At 36.6% G+C, this 20,839-nt stretch overlaps 1 protein-coding gene and 1 non-coding gene across 2 annotated transcripts in view; both read right to left on the reverse strand.

Annotated features, from left to right (window-relative positions):
* LOC136882144 (uncharacterized) overlaps positions 1-20,839 on the reverse strand; it is a 504,614-nt gene that overhangs the window by 125,906 nt on the left and 357,869 nt on the right. The gene's annotated exons all lie outside the window — the stretch shown is intronic.
* On the reverse strand, positions 11,585-11,703 carry LOC136882471 (5S ribosomal RNA). The gene has a single exon (XR_010861186.1). It is a non-coding gene; the product is annotated as a 5S ribosomal RNA (ribosomal RNA).

The raw sequence follows: 20,839 nt of genomic DNA on the forward strand, positions 1-20,839 counted from the left end.
CGGGTAACTCGTCCTGTTGAATACTTCCTGACATCGCAGTGATCGTGTTAATAGGGTATAATGGCATTTACTTACTGAATATTACCTTAACCAAACACGAAAATTTGTAAAATAATCAAGTTAATACCAATCTGTATTCCCTGTAATATCAAATTATTAAAGGCTTCATACGTTCTCCCTAATGTTGATTTCTTGTGATATAATATGTTGCATCATATACAATGGAATGTTTGCCGTACCCAGAGATGAAATCAGATCTTTCGACATTAAAATTTAATTGTTGCTGTTAATTTTCGCTGTTATCTATTATGTCATTTACGATTTTATATAGAAACATTTCTTTACATACTTCTTTACTGTTTTTAAAGACGCATAATAAGGTAGAAAAGGGAACAGGAAATTATAGGGAAGGGAAAGAGAGGGAACAATGAAAGTATACAAATATGAGGTGAAAGGAATGAAAGATGGGAAGAGTAAAAATGAAAAAATGAAAGAATGTAAAAAGGAATTGACAAAGGAGGAAGGTGAATGAAGTAAATAACATAACAGTAAAGTGCGAAAGGAAAAAGGAACGAAAATAGGAAGGTATGAACAAGGAAATATACAGTAACTATAAAGATAAGTAAAGAGGAAAGAAGAAAAGGGAACGAGTGGGGAAGAAAAAGAAGGATAGGACGAAAGGAAGTGAACATGGAAAACGGAGATATAAATGTAGAATAAATAGGAAGAAAAGAATAAAGGAATTGAGTGAAGAACAGTGATGAGTTTTAATGAATGAAGGAAGGAAGGGGTTAAAATGGAAGGATGAAGAAGGGAGAGAAGCAAAACAACAGAAACAAAAAACCCCAAGAAAACAGATGACTGTCAAGGAATGAAACCTGCTGGACTAAGACTTGGAGCTAAAGTCTCTATCGAGATGATAGAGCGACGTTATCGATTCTCGCAGCTCCAAATGGACACACTGTGCATTTCTCAGGATGCTCTTAATGATCTGCTCTCGGGGGACCACCAGCAGTGGGGGAAGAGTACTGCTTTAAAGTAAGATGTCTAGAAGGTCAGTGTCAAAGTAAATGGACGATGTGTGAGGAAGAGATCAGTGATAATCACGCTGAAGAAACACAAGTATCTCCCCATAGTGATAGTTAGGAATATACTACTAGGAACAGCACTGTGCTTTTCTGTAAGTTTGTGGATGTTTCTATAAAAATAAGCTCTTTCCGAATTTCGATTCATTCAAAATTTAAGAAATATGGCTGGGATGTACTCAGAGATTCACAGTACAATTCAGACCTTGCACCGTCTTTCATTTCTTCAGACTATAGAGGAATGTCTTAGGACATCAACGTTTCGGTTCAAATGAAGAAGTGAAATAACTCTCCCGCAGGTGGGTATATTCCCAGGGGAAGACGCTCTATGATATTTATTGGGTAACTCGGTTCCCATTCATTCTATACCAATGTCCTAGAAACATCAGCCTCCTCCTCTTCATGATCTGCGAGATTCATTCCACCTTCTGGTAAACTTCTTTGTTGCTCTGAACTTTCCATCCGCCTTCAGTCTGTACAGTGCACATCATTTTTCTGAGGATTCTTCTGTCTAAGACCTCTCTAGATTCTCCAACTTATAATTCATGGACAGGCATTTACTTGCATACAGAAGTTATGTTTCAGCCACAGTGTTGTAGTGTTTTATTTCGGCATTTTAGGATATGCACTTCTAATTGTAGATGTTTTTTATTGTAAATCCAAATGATCTCACCATTTTTGAGAACCTAGATTATTATTATTATTATTATTATTATTATTATTATTATTATTATTATTATTATTATTATTATTATTATTATATGCGAAAAAGACCAGAAAACTTATCACGCAAAGCTCACTTAGAAGTTGTGCATTTCCTTGTTTGCCAGACAGCCTTCAAATTTTCTCTCATCATGGTTCTTCGTTCTTCTGTCCACTTAGCTCCTGTCGTCTTCTTGTGGTTTCTCTCTGACTCTACTTCCCACTTGTTGATTTTCGTTCTGTAGCAGGTTCGGTCAGCGATGTCGGCCACTTTGATTCCTGATATTTCCAGGTCTTGGCGGATTTCCGTTGTCCACCTATTTGTTTTGATGTTTTCTGTTTCATCAAGTAAGATTCTTGTCAGTCTGTTTATTGGAAGGCGTTTGATGTGTCCGTAAAATTTCAGGCGTCTTTTTCTGATGTCGGCCGCAAGGTTTGAGAGCTCCTCGGTTTTTGTACGAGATTGCAGTCTATATCCTTCGTCAGTCAGTTTTGGGCCGATAATTTTTCTGATGATTTTACGTTCCTCTTTCAGGATGTGTTCGAGTACTGTTTCTCTGTGGAGATCAAGTGTTTCAAGTTTGATCACAGTGTTGTAATGTCGAATTTTGGTGAAGATTGAAAGGCATTTTTTGTTGTAAATGTTATTATTACTATTATTGTTATTATTGTAAATGTAAAGCGTAAATCATATTCTCTCAACCCTAGAGTGACAACGTGGGGCTCTCACAAATATCCACACGTTTACTAATTGTAATGCTGAATACATTTCCTAGAAAAAAGTAAAATTAAGCAATTTCTTCAATTGTGCCGAAATTTGAAAGGATAAAGGACCAGATAACGTTTTAAATTGTAAGTCTTGGATAGTTCTACCAAACTAAAAATAATAAATTTCGAAAAATCACTTCCGGCCTAAATGCAGTTCCTAGTCAAATTAACTTATTTACAAAATTATTTCTGTAATGTGTTCCTTGGTTCAATAATCTCACATGTTTTGCGATTTTTTAAAAATGTCCACACCGAAGGTAGTTATAAGGGCTTAAGTAAAACCTTGCATTGACTCACATTAGCGCTCGTAGTGGTATAAAAAAGGCAAAATGCTAATGGACCGGATAACAATGATTAAGACAAGCATTGTGATTTTTAGCAACCAATAAAGAATATATTCTCATACATTATTATATTTCATTTGCCGAAAATTCGTGGGATGTTTTCAATATTCAATTGATTGCCTGAAGAGCTAGAACTGTGGATGCATTTTAGGTCCGAGAATATTATTATAGCTGTAAAGCGTAAATCATGTTCTCTTAACGTATCTTCAGTTTGACTCATATCCATCGGTTGAGAACAGTGTTGCCAACCCATAAATCTTCTCTCCGCTAAATTTTAGTTGAAAAATCCGCTAAATTTCGAACTGAAGCAAAATAGTATATGCCAGCTGTTTTAATAAAAGAGATTAATTCAACAATCACCAGTTGCGGAACAGGAGTTCATCATCTTCTCCTCCGCGCACTAAATGTTCTGAAGCAGATGTGCTGGGTTGAGGTCCTGTGGTTTCATAGGAAGCCACATGGTACTATTATTTTTCAAAGACCATACGGACATTTTCAAATCTATTTCGAAAACATTTTCACTTTCATTACTGTTTTCATTGTTTTTGGTAAGTAAGTGCGGAAGGAAATGGTGTCTGACAATTTCGCATTTATATTGCACTGCCAATAGAAGCACTGTGAAGCTCAGCCAACTCGTCTTTTAAAGTTTAATTACTTAACTACTCGTTACGAAATATCTGACTAGTTTTTAACCTTTCCTTTCGACGTACCAAAAAGAAGCCGATGTCAAAAGAAACACATTATCGAACACGACACTAGCCGGCTCATCAAGAGTACAGAAACGATTGTAACAAATACTGTACTGACTGAGGCTGTGGACCAGAGATGGTCTAGAAAACGAGTGGTAGTATGCAGCATAAGTTCAACAGAACAGGAATAAGTAGAGTATTATGCCGTACTAAGTTCTATATTTTTCCTCTCCTGGTGATGTAAGTTGATATTGTTACCGCTAAAAATCGCCAAAAGAAGTTCGAAAATCCGTCAAAAAATCCGCTGTCCGCTAAATGGAAAATTTATCCGCTGTTCCATTTAAAAATCCGCCAAATTTGGTGGAAAATCCATCCGCTGAGTTGGCAACACTGGTTGAGAAGCTGTCTTACTACTGATGTGGCAGCGGGACTAAAATTCGATTTCTGTGCATGAAGAACTATGGGGGCAGGCTCGAGTTAAAATGAGGGAGAAAACTATTTCTTGCCATTTATGACAACTCTGATTTGAATCACAGTATCACTTTGGAAAATCTCACCACTGTGTAGCAATTCTCTTTATCATACTAACAGCCAAAAAAATCATGTGAAATATTTATAGCGATCTATCTGCATTATCAAACGCGCAGCCTGACATAAATCTTGGTGTGGTATACATGTAAGTATTTGTGACGTAATTTTCTTTGACGTGAAGTGATGTACCAGTCGTAGACGACGTGATTTATCGGTTCATTAATGTCCAGAGTGTGGAACATTCGACAACTCGGTGACACATGGCACTGTCAACATTGGTACTAGCAGGACGCCCACTGCGGGTAATTTAATGGCCGCGCCTCTGACATAAGGTAGTGGCACAATCGATAGGAAGAGATTAGTGATGGGATGCGTTCTGTCTGTGCTCTACGGATTACAAAATCAGAGACTCTGCATTCATAGTTTAGACGATAACAGGTATATTTTTATTCAATAGTGGGATAAGTGACTCATTTTGCAGAGCGCTAGATTTATGAGCCCAAGGTGTTAGCTCCGATTCTAGCTCACTGTGATGGTATATCTGCAGAGCAGGTATGTTAATGTCATCATGTGTACAGGGATAATTCGACTGCCAACTTCACTGATAAATTTAGTTCGAAGGGCCTCAAAGCAAAATAAAAATAAGGTTTTCCATATTTATTTTATAACACCTTGGAAAAGGATTATATTGGAGATGTATGAGAAATGAATAACTGGTTCGACACAAGGCAGTTCGGGTTTAGGAAAGATTATTCCACTGAATATCAACTTGTAGGATTGAATTCAGGAGGTCAAATGGACTGTTTCGCGATTGACCTGTCTAAGGCATTTGATAGTGTAGATCATGGGAAACTACTAGCGAAAATGGGTGCAACTGGACTCGACAAAAGAGTGACTGAATGGGTGGCTATATTTCTCGAAAATAGAACTCAGAAAATTAAAGAAGGTGAACCTGTAATCATTAAAAGAGGAATTCCTCAAGGCGGTATTATTGGACCTTTATGTTTTGCTTTTTACGGATGATTTTATAATGTAAAGAGTAATAAATAAGTTACAAGATTGTGAGCAACAGTGAAATGACCTTGATAATGTTGTGAGATGGACAGAAGGCAATTTTATGACGATAACTGGGCTTAAATGTCAAATTGTGAGTTTCACAAATAGGAAAAATCTCTCAGTTTTAATTATTGCGTTGTTGGGATGAAAGTTCCTGATGGGGATCATTGTAAGTACCTAGGTGTTAATATAAGGAAATATCTTCATTGGGGTAATCACATAAATGGGATTTTAAATAAATATTACAGATCTCTGCACATGGTTATAAGGGTATTTAGGGGTTGTAATAAGGATGTAAAGGACAGGGCATATAAGTCTCTGGTAAGACCCCAACTTGAGTGTGGTTCGAGTGTATGGGACCCTCGCCAGGATTACTTGATTCGAGAAGTGAAACAAATCCAAGGGGAAACAGCTCTGTTTGTTCTGGGTGATTTCCGACAAAAGAGTAGCATTACAAAAATTTTGCAAAGTTTGTTCTGGAAAGACTTGGAAGAAAGAAAACTATCTACTCGACTAAGTGGTATCTTCGAGCTGTCATTGGAGAGATGGCGTGGACTAAGTGGTATGTTCGAGCTGTCATTGGAGAGATGGCGTGGACTATGTGGTATTTTCGAGCTGTCATTGGAGAGATGGTGCGGAATGACGTTAGTAGACGAATAAGTCACAATATGAAGATAAATTTGGCATTGAAGAGAACAAGTTGGGGCAAATATTCGTTTATAAGACAAGGAGTTAGGGATTGGAATAACTTACCAAGGGAGATGTTCAATAAATTTCCCAATTCTTTTCAATAATTTAACGAAAATCTAGGTTAACAACAGATAGGGAATCTGCTACTTGGGTGACTGCCCTAAATGCAGATCAGTGGTGATTGGTTGGTGATTGGAATATTGGATATAAAATGTATTATCTGGACAAAAAATATGAACTTCTCACAATATGAAATAAAGACATTACATAAATTTATTTATTTAACATTATATTATATATTTATCATTCTTACAATTTCACTATGTACCTACTGCATAACAAAGTACATATTTTGTATATATATGAATAGTCTGGAGGACAGAGCAAACACCTACGGTTTACTTGAGATTTGACACCGTTTTTTAGAAACTAGAGTTGCAATGTCACCCACTTTTTTGTGATGATATCACTTTGATAAATATCGTACTCTCACTCTTGATCTGTGAGCAGTTTTATTTGAATTCAGAAGTGAAAATAAGTGTTCACAGACATAGATCCAAATATTTCTAGCTTTCTCGCTGCGAACTAGCGCATTTCAGATTACAGTCTTGGAAAATAAGAATACAACTTTGGTATCCCACATTCATTTAGTTTGTTTCTTAACACTGTCACGTTGTATGCCAATGAGTTCCATTCGGACGTTGCTATCTGCTTTCTGAACGTAAGAGGAGAATGGATCACTAAACAAAGGGGAATTCACCTTCGGACGACTTGAAATCTTTACATTTTATTCATTTTAAGTATATTATTATTTATTAAATTCAAAAGTGGCGCTGGAGACACATTTTACAAGTTTGGGGGCCGCATTCGGCCCGCGGGCGGTGTGTTTGACATGCCTGCTATAAAGAAAGTAGGCCAACCTCATGTCGACAAATTTAATTACACGTAAAGGAATTCCAGATGGAAAAAATCTGGTATCTCAGCATCTCCGGAAGCCGTAAAAGTATTAATATTATCTACGCACACCTTAGTTGGGTTAGATTTCACCGTGGAACAAGTATGGTCTAGGTTGCACATCGCTTTTGTTTAATGAGTTGTATAACTATAAGGGGTACGATTCCTTTCAAAAAGCACGCAGAATAGATACAACTTTCTCCACATAAAGTTCCTATAAAATAAAGTTCTGTTAGAACCAGATAGATAAGAATGAACCTCATTTTATTATTATACAGAAATTCGCCCTTCTAAAATCACATTAGAGTTGGAGGGCATAGATCCTTTTCGAGAACTCATAAACGACGAGGTAAACGTATCACGTGCTCATAATGAGACTCATAGAAGGTAAAATGCCACAAAGTAACACAAAGTAGTACTCAACTCTGGAGTATATCCAGCATACAATCAAATATTATTTATAACATTTATAGGATACATGCGAGCTGTGTAACACATGTGGATATGGCCTTGTTTTACGGCCAGATTCTCTTCCTGACGCCAACCTTATTTGGAGGGATATAATCACTATTGCGTGTTTCTCTGTTGGTTGGTGGTGTAGTGTAATGTCTGAATATGAAGAGGACAATGTTGGGACGAAGAAAAACGCCCAGTTCCCGAACCAGAAGAATTACTCAGACGTGATTAAAATCCCTGACTCGGCCGGGAATCAAACCCGGGGCCCTCTGAACCGAAGGTCTCAACCCTGAACCTTCAGCCAAAGAATCAGACTTTTATATCTCAGGTACTATACCGTTTGTACTTGTAAAATACTGAACATCAGCACAGTCAGTAGTCGTAGTTTCTTAATTGGATACTTATCAGTTTAAAGGTGAAATCTGACAAATTTATAAACAGTAAAAAGCCACCGTCAAAGATGGCCGTGCGGTTAGGGTCGCGCACCTGTGAGCTTGCATTCGGGAGATAATGGGTTCAAACAACATTAGCCTTTCTACTAGGCGATAGAGGTTGTTACTTTGCATTAATATTTAAATAGATATGTTGTTCGTTACAGACGTCGTATCATCTTACCTTAAGTAAACATTAACACGCTGAGTGCCACAGGAGAAGCAGGTAACTGTTTGGAATTACTGCCAGGCCACGACTTGCAAAGATGTCCGCTTGTACAGATTAAAAGTAGAGTGTCGGCCCACAGAGCAAAATTTAAAAAAAAGAAAAGATTGGCGCCCAACGTGTTAATATAATTATATGATTGAACGAGAATTCCTCATTTGTCGCAATAGGTACGGCTGGAGTGTTGGCTATACTCCAGAAGAATATTTTGCAAATTTTGGAGCCTAACAGATCACGTCCTATAACAATCCGAAACTCAGCGCTACATGGGTGTTGAGTTCAATATACAAACTAAGCATTTCCAAAATTTCACGGTGATCCCGTTTTTGCATGTAATACATTATTCTCCTGTGAAGTACATATTTTCAACCAGTCTTGAGTAAATTATAGTTAAATATATATATATATATAGAGAGAGTCATTCTTTTTTACATTCACAAAGACACAGTGACGTACCCTTTAGAAGAGGTTGTCTTCAACCCACTGGAATCTTGTTCGTCTTCGTAAGTTGAAAATTGATGATTATATGTAAAGAACAACATCGAAAACACACTACACATTTAGACGTAAAGCGGAACAGCACAGCCAAAACGGGAGGGGCACAGACATCCAGCCAGGTAACAGGCAGAGAAGCAGCAGAATAAAACACGTGCAGACCTCTGTTATCATTTACATCTGAGTGGTCAGAACGTGCGGAGCTGAATGTTTTTACTGATAATACGAACTGGATATTTTTCTGCCGGAAGAAAAATAACTCTCTTGTAAATGGTAATGGTAAGAATAACACTGGATTAGTGAGATAAATATAGAGAAGGGAAGTGCTTTAAATGTTACACCATGTCCACGTAATGGGAGCCTTTCATAACATAGCAAGTACGAGTTGATATTATAGACATTCAGTTGGCATTGAAAATCTGGATGCCTTTTTATACACCGTAACAATCCTTTGAACAGTAGGAGTGAAAACACTTAGTGAATGTTTTCAGAAATTGAGGGTTTTGGTAGTAATACAGTCATGAGAGAACATTTGGACTAATTAGTTATGAAGGTAAGTGACTCAATCACTGAGGGTAAGAGAAGTAATAGAGAACTTAGAAGAAGATGGAATGAGGCGTAGAGGCAAGAGAGACTACTGTATCATCTGAAAATACATCTTTCTGTGATCACAGTCTAGAAGGGATTACAGACTGAATGCTAGGAGTTACTGAAGGCCGTCAGGTATTTAATGTATTCACCTTATGGAAAGGGGTACTTTGCATGCATAATGGGTTCTGTCCACTCAGGCAACTGAAATAGATATATTTCTTGCTTTAAAAACATTCATTGGCGTGAATCAAAGCACACCGCTAATTTAATTTTGTCCTCGAAGACGTAACGATTTAAGAGCTGACGGGAGAATTCGCTTGCTTATAATCTAAGTTTTATTTGATACAATTTTTTTCTCATAGACTGGAATTGTTAACTTTATTTACTTCACACATACGGCTAAAATTTCCACCATCATCTTACTCTGAATACAAACACACTTGGTGCAATTATCCACCGCCACCAAACAATCAAATAGCTCGTTCCTTATTTTTTCCTTTCTCCTGAGAAAAATTTACAATTTTACAGCTAATAATAATAAACTGTACATATAAATGCGGTAAATATGGCATTTAAAATATAAATCTCATTTAAATTCCTTTTACTGATCCCTTAAGTAAAAGTCGAATTATAGCTATTAATATAAAATCAATATACATTACAAATTATTATATCGTTATGTTGTGACAGAGATATAATTAAAGTGGGTTCTCGATACTTTTGACAACTTTGATAATAATTAAAATAATTCAAAATAATTGCCACATTTCAGAAGAGAACACGATATGTTTTCAAATAACGTTTATTTCCTTTTATAACATATTTTTTCCGTTATTAAATAATTCAACAACACTTTAAAAACCGGTTTAGAGTAATCTTTACTTCTGATAAACCAAAACAATGAAAGTTAATATTTAAAACTCTCTTCATCTTTATTTACGATATTTCACATGAACTAAACATTATAAAACAATTAATTCGTACCAATCCTTTGCCCAACTATATAATATTTAGTTCTCTTGCAATTAGTTTCAGTGATTCATGAAAAAAGAATTTATCGTATTTTTGAAATGTACAAAAAATCTCTCTTTCCAAGTCAAGGCACACGTTTATATGCTTGAAAAGCTACAAATATTTATTTCTGAGGATAAAATCATTCAAATTGACTCAAATGCATATTTGTTTAGCTACAGTTTTATAGGGCAGAGCATTTCCTTCAATATTCGTGAATACTGGATATGCATTATTAATCAAACAAGAGCAGTTTCTAGTTTAATATGACCATTGAATTAATGACTGATCTCCAGCGGAGAGATTAAAAACTCCCACATCCAATGCCCGAGTTTTAAATGGCGCCAACATTTATGGGAAGTTAATAGCGATGTAATTCAGTTGTGACCTAGCTATTACAAAATATTTACAGTTTTTATTGCCTAAGTAACCTTCCTACGAACACTAAAAGAAAACCTAGTTAGAGGCATCACTATTATATAAAATTTCAGCTCATAACTCGTGACGTCTTCACTAAACCACATCACAACACCGGAATTTTGTTTTCTCTACTCTTTACCTGGTTGGAGTGATTTTGGGGATCCTCGATGCTGAGGACTTGAATGCAGGGAGCTGGACGCACCCCCTAGAACAGAAGGAATGCTTAAGAAACACAGGTCCACATATCAACACAAAACACCAAAGCATGCTGGATGTAACCACTGAAATATGCAGGCCACAACACAACAAACAACAGTATAGAAATTTGTATAAATCCTCCTGACATGTATAATTCCATCACAGCGCATATTATTCTCTGATCAACCAACATATGACAAGGAATAATGACGGGTGTTTGGGCATCATTAATGTGGATTCAGAATTCTTATACAAACATTTGAGACTCTCTCCCATGTACAATACATATTAACACCATCCTGCATCTATGAGTAGTTCAACCAGAAACTCCGTAATTCTAGTTAGTTTTTGTTTTGTTTCCTTCATCGTTGAAGTTTTCTTGTACAAACGTACAAAAATAGAAAATTGTGTTATTGTTATTAAATATCTTCGAATCAAAAAAATTGTCGAACATTTCGGTTTTTTTGCATGCATTCGACTAGATGAGTTTCTTCTTCTTTACAATTGACTTTACGTCGCACCGACACAGATAAAGTAGGTCTCATGGCGACGATGGGACAGGAAAGGTTTAGGAGTGGGGAGGAAGCGGCCGTGGCCGTAAGTAAGGAACAAAAGCAAACAAACCCCATGACGCTACAGCCCTTGAAGGGCCTTGGCCTACCAAGCGACCGCCGCTCAGCCCGAAGGCCTGCAGATTGCGAGGTGTCGTGTGGTCAGCACGACGATTCCTCTCAGCCGTTATTCTTGGCTTTCAAGACCGGGGACGCTATCCCACCGTCAGATAGCTCCTCAATTCTAATCAAGTAGGCTGAGTGGACCTCGAACCAGCCCTCAGGTCCAGGTAAAAATCCCTGTTCTGGCCAGGAATCGAACCCGGGGCTTCCGGGTAAGAGGCAGGCATGCTACCCCTACATCACGGGGTCGGCAATGGGAATTGAGCAAACGGCACGTGGTGTTCCCAAGCGGTCACCCATCCAAGTACTGACCACGCCCAATGTTGCTTAACTTCGGTGATCGGACGAGAACCGGTGTATTCAACATGGTATGGCCGTTGGCAATTAAGGAACAACCTCAGCATTTTCCTGGTGTGAAAATTGGAAACCACGGAAAAACGTCTTCAGGACTGTCGATAGTGTGGTCCGAACCCACTATCTCCTGAATACTGGCCGCACTTAAGCGACTGCAGTTATCGAGCTCGGTGGATGAGTTACGATCAGTAGCTAGCGAGACAGGAGTTCTTGTTTAGAGAGTACGAGTCCATTTTTTGAATATTACATTATATTTTTGTTTGTAAAATATGGACGGAAGTAGCTTGGAAAAACTTTCTTTAAATTTTTCTTTTTGCTTTAATTCTTAATCATTTTACCTCCCCCCTCTCCCCCCGGGTTGGTTTTTCCGTCGGATTCTGCAAGGGATTCTACCTCTATCGCCTCAAAGGCAGTGTCCTGGAGCGTGAGACTTTGGGTCGGGATACACCTAGGGAAGAGGACCAGTACTCATCCAGGCGGCCCTAACTCGTACGCTGACAAGGGCCTTATCGGCGGATGGGAAGTTTGGAAGGGATAGACAAGGAAGAGGGAAGGAAGCGACCGTGGCCTTAACTTAGGTACTATCGCTGCATTTGCCTGGAGAAGTGGGAAACCACGGAAAGCCACTTCGAGGATGGCTAAGGTGGGAATCGACCTCACCTCCCTACTCACTTGACCTCCAGAGGCTGAGTGGATCCCGTTCCAGCCCTGGTACCACTTTTCAAATTACGTGGCAGACCCGGGAATCCAACGCAGGCCTCCAGGGGTGGCAGCTAATGGCACTAACCACTAAACCATAGAGCCGGACTACAAATAAATCTTTTAATAAATATTTTCCCCATTTCCCATCAAGTCTTGACGGTTTTCACCTAATAATAATAATAATGATAATAAGTTACCTTAAAGCGTATTATTTCACTTTTTTGAGATATATCGACGAATGTGGATTGCAACCTCGATGTTTGATTAAGAAGTACCATATCTATTATTGGGACATGAAATTGGAAAATTCATGTTACTACTATGGCCGTGGAGATCTGTTCATTAATACAATGTACGGTTTCTCTTCTTAAACGCATTTAAATTGGCTCTCCAGACAGAATGAGCGGCGGTACAGGCTAAATATTTACCTACTCTGTGGTGAGGTGCGCGCCGCACCTGACACTTCCTGTGGGAGCTGTGAGTGCGCTCTCGGGATCACATTCTACAATAAACACCTGAATGAGGAAGAGAAATTCTCTCACATCGAAGGATCTGGTTACTGTTACATTAGATGAACATGAAAGGGTGACGTTGTGTTTACTAAACTTCACATTATTGCCCCGTTCATTCTTATAGCAGCTTGAAACATAGCGGACATCAGATACATGCGCTTATATCTAATTGCAGACCATCTTCCGATAAAACTCTGGCCTGTTCGTCAAACGCGATAGTATTTCTAAGAGAAGGTATCCATATACAATGACACACCTAATCATGCAATAGCTCAGATTATTAGGCAATAATAATAATAATAATAATAATAATAATAATAATAATAATAATAATAATAATAATAATAATAATAATAATAATAAACAGAAGTCATACAAGGGGACGGACTATCTCCCTTACTATTTAAGTTAGTTTTGGAAAACGTGATTAGGAAATGGCAAAATTAAACTAAAGGTATGCATATTGGTAGAAGTATCCGAAACAAAATAACCTTAATTGTCTAGCATTTGCTGATGACATCCTATCTAACAACAGACAGCAGCAATCCAGTCTGTAAAAAAGTCCATGAAATCTAAACTAAAACAGTATATGGAAGGGACTAGAACAGTTTTCAACAGTCAACTATTAATCACCAAACATGTAAATATTGCTCAAGTAGACAAATTTAAGTATCTGGGAGAAATTAATTATTGGACCAGCAGGGTTAAATCAGCAAGCTAACAAAGAATTGCAAAACTTTAAGGAACATAAAAAAATACTTCTAATACATAAATTAAAAGAAGTATATAATAAAGACAAAATTACGACATTGTAACACAATAGTTAAAATAGAAGGACTTTGTGCATTTGAAACTATTATAATTGGCAGCAGATCTCGAATAAAGATGATCGAAAAACAAGAAAGAAAAATCCTCAGGAAAATCTTAGGACCATAGTGAGAAAATGGAATTTGGATGAAAAATAAATCACATGAAATCTATCAATTTTCAAAAAAAAAGTTCACAGATACAATCAGGAACGGCGATTACAATTTTATCGTCACTTATGTAGAATGGATTATAACAGCCTCACAAATAATTATTTTAACTCAGCCTTACCAATTAAAAATTAGAATAATTGGGTAAATTAATGAAGAAACCATTCAAGACAGATTAAAATCCAGAGCCTCAATTCACAAATACAAATTTTCTGTAAAGCCCACCCGATTAAATACAGAATGGACTGAACAACGTATAAAGGAACACAGCGAGAGGATAAAAAACAAAAAGAAGTGTTAATAAGTTCAAACGCGCTCCTTAGTTAGGCATAACGTAATAATGATAATAATAATAATAATAATAATAATAATAATAATAAGGAGAATATGAATAATAATGATGTTGTTCGTCGCCATAAGACCTATCTGTGTTGGTGCGACGTAAAGCCCCTAGTAAAAAAATGATGTTGTGGAATGCAAAGCAATAGAATCCAGGAAAAATAAACTTGACCTGGCCCTCCAACTAACAAAGGATACTTACAAAAAGAAATCCCTGTCACTGGGGTCCAGAAATGAATATGGAGGAATTCAAATTTAAGACATTACAACTGGGTTGAAAAAACTGAATCACTATACTGCACCTGACAGTGGCATGATGCAAGTACTTTTGGTCAAGACTAGTCATCCATGTCACAGATGTAACGCTATTTTGAGAAGAGAAAATTTTACATCAATAACTATCAACATCATGCCAAGAGATAAATTAACCCCTTAAATTTTATTCTAAAATCTTTCTGTAGTTACGATTTGTTGCGCAACCTTTCCTTTGTCGAGCAGCAAGTTCGGGGGAGATTGAAGCTTGTGGCGTCATAGGTGGGACCGAGTCGGTAATCCACCGGAAGGAAACTCAGGAGAAGTTACCCTCACCTCATGCTGTAACCGAGTGGGAGAGGTAAACTTTTTTGAATCGGATTATGGGAGCCATCTTCAATAAAGAAGCATGATCAAATTAATTATCTACGCCGAAAAATTAATAAAATTCATATCCCAGCATTGCTTTTTGAAAAGCTGGTTATAATTGGAGCATTTATCTAGAGTGCGTGGTGTTTTTCTGTTAATAAGTTACTGATCAAGAAGGAACACTTGGTTATACAACCATGGAAAAATGTGGCGGTCATCTGGCTTATCTCTTCACACCTCATTGACAAGGGGATTCACCCGAGAAGGGGAGAAATCGAGGAGAGATATCTATTAATTACGAGAGATCCCACGATCGGATTTCGCCCGGACATGTCTCATTTACATCAGGTGAATACTGGTCCCCTAATTATCGCACCTCTGTTAGGCCCTGAACAGGCCGTATGAGAGTTTTGAGAGGGGGTAGCCTCTTAGTTGTTAAAAGACTGCATAAGCGTCAGCCCAAACACTTGGATCTTTCTTTTCACGAGGGGTGGACGTATGCCAGTGAAATTATGTGCGGAGATGAGGTTTAAGAAGTCACGATATTGAAAGTAAGGACTCACGATGTGAGATATTGTAATTGCACATGAAGAGATTTATGCTGCGGTAATGTGATGTGTATTTTAAATGGACGATTTTATTCTTCCTTTAATGAGTGGTTTCAGGTTGCCAGCCCGCCCGTTGCGAGGGGAGGCTGGCATAGAACCGTAATTTTTGGTAAGTCTTCTGTGCTGTACTTTTTGTTTTGTTTGTGAGGATTTCGACCCAATGAAAGTCTTTTACCTGACTGAAATTTTGTTCGTGCAAGCATGTTGATTGATTTATTGGTACAGCTGATTTAGATCTACTCCGGTAATAAGCGACTCAGTGATCTACATTTAATATTTATTTTATTATTGTTTCTTGCACTTAAATGGAGAATAGAGTTTTCAGATTCCCCGACGACATTGTGGTCACGAGATCGGTCCTGGGCACGTGTACAGCTATTCCATAGTGTTGGGATAAATGATGAGCATCTCACATGATTTGTGTATATAAAAGTGTGTTTCTCTTGTGTTATTTTTGTGTTCCATGTATTGATTGTTTTTGTGTTTAACGTCGACAATGGTTCTGACCCATTGGTGCGGCGAAATTGTGTGTTTAGGTGAAGGTTAGATCCGAACCCAAGACGTTAGATCCTTGTACAGATTGTATAACATTATGTTGAGTTATTCCATTGGGAAACCAACTTGTAGTAGAGTAGATGTCACTCAGACTTGTTTGCATTGAGAGTGTAATTTATTTGCCCAGTAATATGGAAATAGCTTCAGTGATTTATGTTAAATGTTTTCGTACACGTTAAGTCATGACATATTTGTATTGCGATGGGTTAGTACTCGGTCTTATCTCCCAAAAATCCAATGTTATAATCCACAACGATATAGAGCCAATCCCTGTATTGCACCCATCAGATGAGTCTGATTGGCTAAATTTTAATAATTGTATTTGATAATTAATAGTAATAGCCGGCGGGTTAAAACATAGGACAACAGTAGAAATTTCTGGTAGCCAGTGCGTGTGAACGAAGCCTTGATACGAACCCACGCTTCTTTCTCTGCTAAAAATAAATTGAGGTCTCTGGAATACCTGTTATTGCATCATCTTTCGAAACTGCGTAATAGGAGTGGAAAAGTACTGGCAGGTGTGACTGAGATGGAGAATCGTGGTCCTAGCTACCCGAATCCCCTTATTTTGAAATGGACCCGTCCATATAGATGAACATCGGAGTATGCGCTCCAATCAGATTACTGCATTTAAATAATTTCAAAATTAGCGCGACCAAATGGTATGTGGCTTACAATTAATCCCTGTCAGTAATTAAGGAAGATTATATCAAGAGGAGATGTCAATAATTATTGTAATAATTCTGGACCAACTTACTGGTTTGTGGGAAATGTATTGGAATATTGTGTACCCAGGTGTTTGATATCAACAGCAGTGGGAACCCCTTGCCAGCGCGGAGAGTGGTTCACCAGCGCGGCAGAAGATATAGTCCAACTAACGCCTACTATATTGTCAGAGTAATTACGAACAATTCAAGAGTCACGGTGCACCATGGCAGTAACAAGAATTTATGCAATCTGTGTGTACAAGGCATTTCATGTTTTTAGTAACTTTGTTTTGGAGCTACCCAGCACTACTTTAATTGGGATTTTTGGTGGCAAGAATTAGTGTTCCTACGCCGATTAGTGCGCCAACATCCCCGAGCAGTAGCTTCTCACTAGTCAGTCATCATCCAGAGTCTAGTGGCGGTCAGACGTGTCTTAAATTTGCTCCGTACTCAAGTACAACTATGTTGAATTATATGTATTTATTAGTAATTTGGAGATGGAAATAAGTTTTTATAAACAGAAGTGGAGTTGGTTAAGTGTTTGAAACCACACAAGTGAGTGGAGTAACAGATTAATAGATTTTACAAGTGTCCAATCTATACAGGGTATAAATGGAACTTTGAATTATGCAGTAGTTGCATCTTATGTGACACATATTCAATAGGTAGCCCGCAGATCAACGCAGACAGTTTAATATGTATTGGTAAGCCATAGGAGTGGAAAATATTTGCCTGCTACAGCTGAGCTGTTAGTTGTGTTTGAAACGTTGAGCGGAGAAAATACTTTTACTCTCTATAAGATATTTAGGTGAAGTGAGGGTAGACGCTTTCCCCAGCAGCTTGGTCTACACAAAGGGAGCGGCTGAGCCCACGAAAGACTTCGCTACATTAGAAGCAGCTGTGTGTTAGAGCATAGTACGTGAAATCAGGCCTAAGTTACAAGATATCTGAGTACTGCGTGTGTTGTACATATATTATAGTGTTTAATATTCAGTGTTAAAACAAGTTGTCATATTTAATATTATGAGCAGGAAATAAACGTGTGTAAAGTGTCAAGCAAGAGTGGAAATTAGTAATATAAGCCAATGCAGGATACAGCAAGAATGATCAATGATATTAACATGTTTGTCATGAATCTGTAAGACAACATGGCTGCCTCAAGTCCTGGTGATCCCGAAATGCCATCAATGTGAGTACAAAACCTCATGTTTAAATTAGAATCTAAAGCTTTCCTTTGATAATGGTATCTTGATGTAAATGGGTATGCGAGTGACGATGGTATAATTATAAAACCCGAGTACACAGCCAGAAAATTAGGATAATTCTATTCATGAGTAGTGTAAATATTATTATTATTATTATTATTAGTCGTGTGTGTACTAATTTGATCTGTCAGTATCGAACAAATTATATTTTTTTGAGGCAATTATAATGAGCAGTTTGCGTATATCTGCACTATTATTATGATTATTAGTAGCATTGTCAGTATTTCATTTAGGCAGAATTTTATTTGTTTGACGCAAGTATTGACACCGTGGTGGATGAGTGATGTAGTCAATTAACGGGAAAATATATATATTCAATAGTTACTGTCGAAAATTCTGGTTGGGCGACAGTAACACTGATATATCTATATATATTGCTTTGTTGCTATGGCAAGTACCATAATTAGACAGTTGGGTGAACAATGCTAAATAAAAGGATTTTTGGCTCAGGTAAAATCGAAGTGTTGTCAAACAGTAAGAACGATATTGAGTGACGGTAATTTGTTTGAGATGTTTGAAGGTCCGTAGTTAAGAGTATATGGTAATACATGATGTTATTTACCTGAAGAAAAGTATGTAGAACAAAGAGTATGGTGAACATATTCTCAAAAGGGGACTGGAAATGTAGGTATTCAGCGTGATAGCTGAGAGGTGATAGAATTATGCAGAATAAAAATGATAATGACGTCGTAAAATGAATAATGTAAGAAAGAATATAGGCCAGTCAAGATGGTGTACGAGTTAGAAGGACCAAATGATACGTATAATGGTTTAGCCGTGACACAATATCGTTTTATTCAGAGAAAAGTTATAGTACGCATTTGAGTGACATTTTGAAGTTAGGTTGGTAACATGGATCACCCAACTGAGCTAGTGTGAATGCTTGCCAGTAGGAACTACTTTTGTTGGTTTTAACAGATTATTATTATTATTATTATTATTATTATTATTATTATTATTATTATTATTATTATTATTATTATTATTATTAAATATATTTATTTTTTTGCCTCTTATTAGCCATTTTAGGTACATTCTTTTATTGTCTGTACATTATCCGTGTATTTTAGTGTGAGGGGACCACAGTAATATTTGCACTGGGTCATGGTTATGTTTCAGCGAATTATAATATATTGGGACGCTGAAATAAGCCAAAAATGTGGTATGAGCATATGATAAGGTTCATCTATGTATATATTAGTGAAAATTTAGGCATTAGGTTAGGATTTCTGGCTGCGTTACCTCGCTTGGTGTACATATTAGAATAAGTTATAGTATGTTTTATTTTAAGTAGGAGAGTTTGTCTCCTCCAGACTAATTTACGGTATCTAAGTGAGGGTCACTCGTATATATATGAAAAGCAAAGCTTTAGATTCTTATACAACAACAACCAAAGTCCATTATGTGAGTTAAAAAGTTACTGAATTCTCAGGTTAAAAATTATTGTTTATTGCACCTGGAAGGAGGATATTGAAATTATGGGAACTCAGTAACAGTTTTGATCAGAGAAATGTTATTATTATTAATAACGGTAAAATCTATTATGAGAGTTTTGTGGTTACGCCTTTACACAGTGAATCAGGTATTTCATCAAATTATAATTTATCCTGGCAAAAATGGTTTTATAGATAAAGAAAACTCAATAAGTACTGTTAAGAAAGATTCTATTCCAATGGTGTTATTTATGGTAAATGAATGTTCTAAGGTAACAGACACAAACACGTTATAGTTTATCAGGATGGTGGATCAATATTACCGTAATTACAGGTCAGGTTAAAATATTATTATTATTATTTATATTATTATTGTTATTATTAATATTGGATCTTATTATTTAACATTTTACCAGTGCAATTCACAGGCTATTAGGGAGTCCTGGCGAATATAATATTAATCACTTGTGTCAGTCAATTGTGGATTTATTAATTAATTAAATATTAACATTTTATATTTTTAATCCAATTTATCTACGATTTGGTTATCAACAATATTGGATTTTGGTAGGCGAATATTAATTCTGAAGGATTTATTAATGATATCCAATATAGAAATAATATTCATTAAGTGATATTATTATTATTATTTCAATTATTAGTATTATTATTATTATTATTGCAATATTATTATTATCATCTCAATGCAGTGCAAATTCATTGATATCACTATATTAGAAGATTTGAGTCACAAGATAATGGTTTCCAGTAGTCAGTTAGGCAACTAATTATGTAATTAATAAATTTGATTGCAATTAAATTAGTAAAAATTAATTAATTTTTTATTAATACGGTAACTTCTTGTATGTTTGTTTGTAAACTTATTTTACATATTTGAGGGGGTTATTAATGATATTTTGGATTTTGATTTACGCAAAATTGTCGTATTATTTCAATTATTCTTCTTCTTCTTCTTCTTCTTCTTGCGTTCCGGCCTTCTAAGGACCACGTTACAATTTCAATTGTTCCTCCTTAGTTGTTCTTTCCTTTTTTTCCAGTATTCTTTCATTGTTTCACTGTGTTTCTTTTTCCTGTCTTCAGTCCACTTTGTGCCTGTTTTCTTTTCCTTCCTCCCTTGGAATCCTTCCATTTGTAAGACTTTCTTCCTAAAAATCTTTCTTTCCAATAATTCTTCTTCTCGTATGTTGTTCCTTTCCAGGTCTTTCTTGACTTCTTGAATCCAGGTGGTAGTTGATTTCTTTTCCCAAAGGTACTTGAAGATTCGTTTAGTTAGTCTATTGTCATCCATTCTGTAAATATGTCCAAGAAATAGCAATCTCCTTTTTCTTATGGTTTCTGATATGTTTTCTACGTTCTGGTAAATTTCATTGTTACTTCTTAATTTCCAAAACTCTGCAATTCTTGGAGGACCTAATATTTTCCTT

Source organism: Anabrus simplex, chromosome 10 (genome assembly GCF_040414725.1).
Source record: "Anabrus simplex isolate iqAnaSimp1 chromosome 10, ASM4041472v1, whole genome shotgun sequence".
In the NCBI taxonomy this organism is placed as follows: Eukaryota; Metazoa; Arthropoda; class Insecta; order Orthoptera; family Tettigoniidae; genus Anabrus; species Anabrus simplex.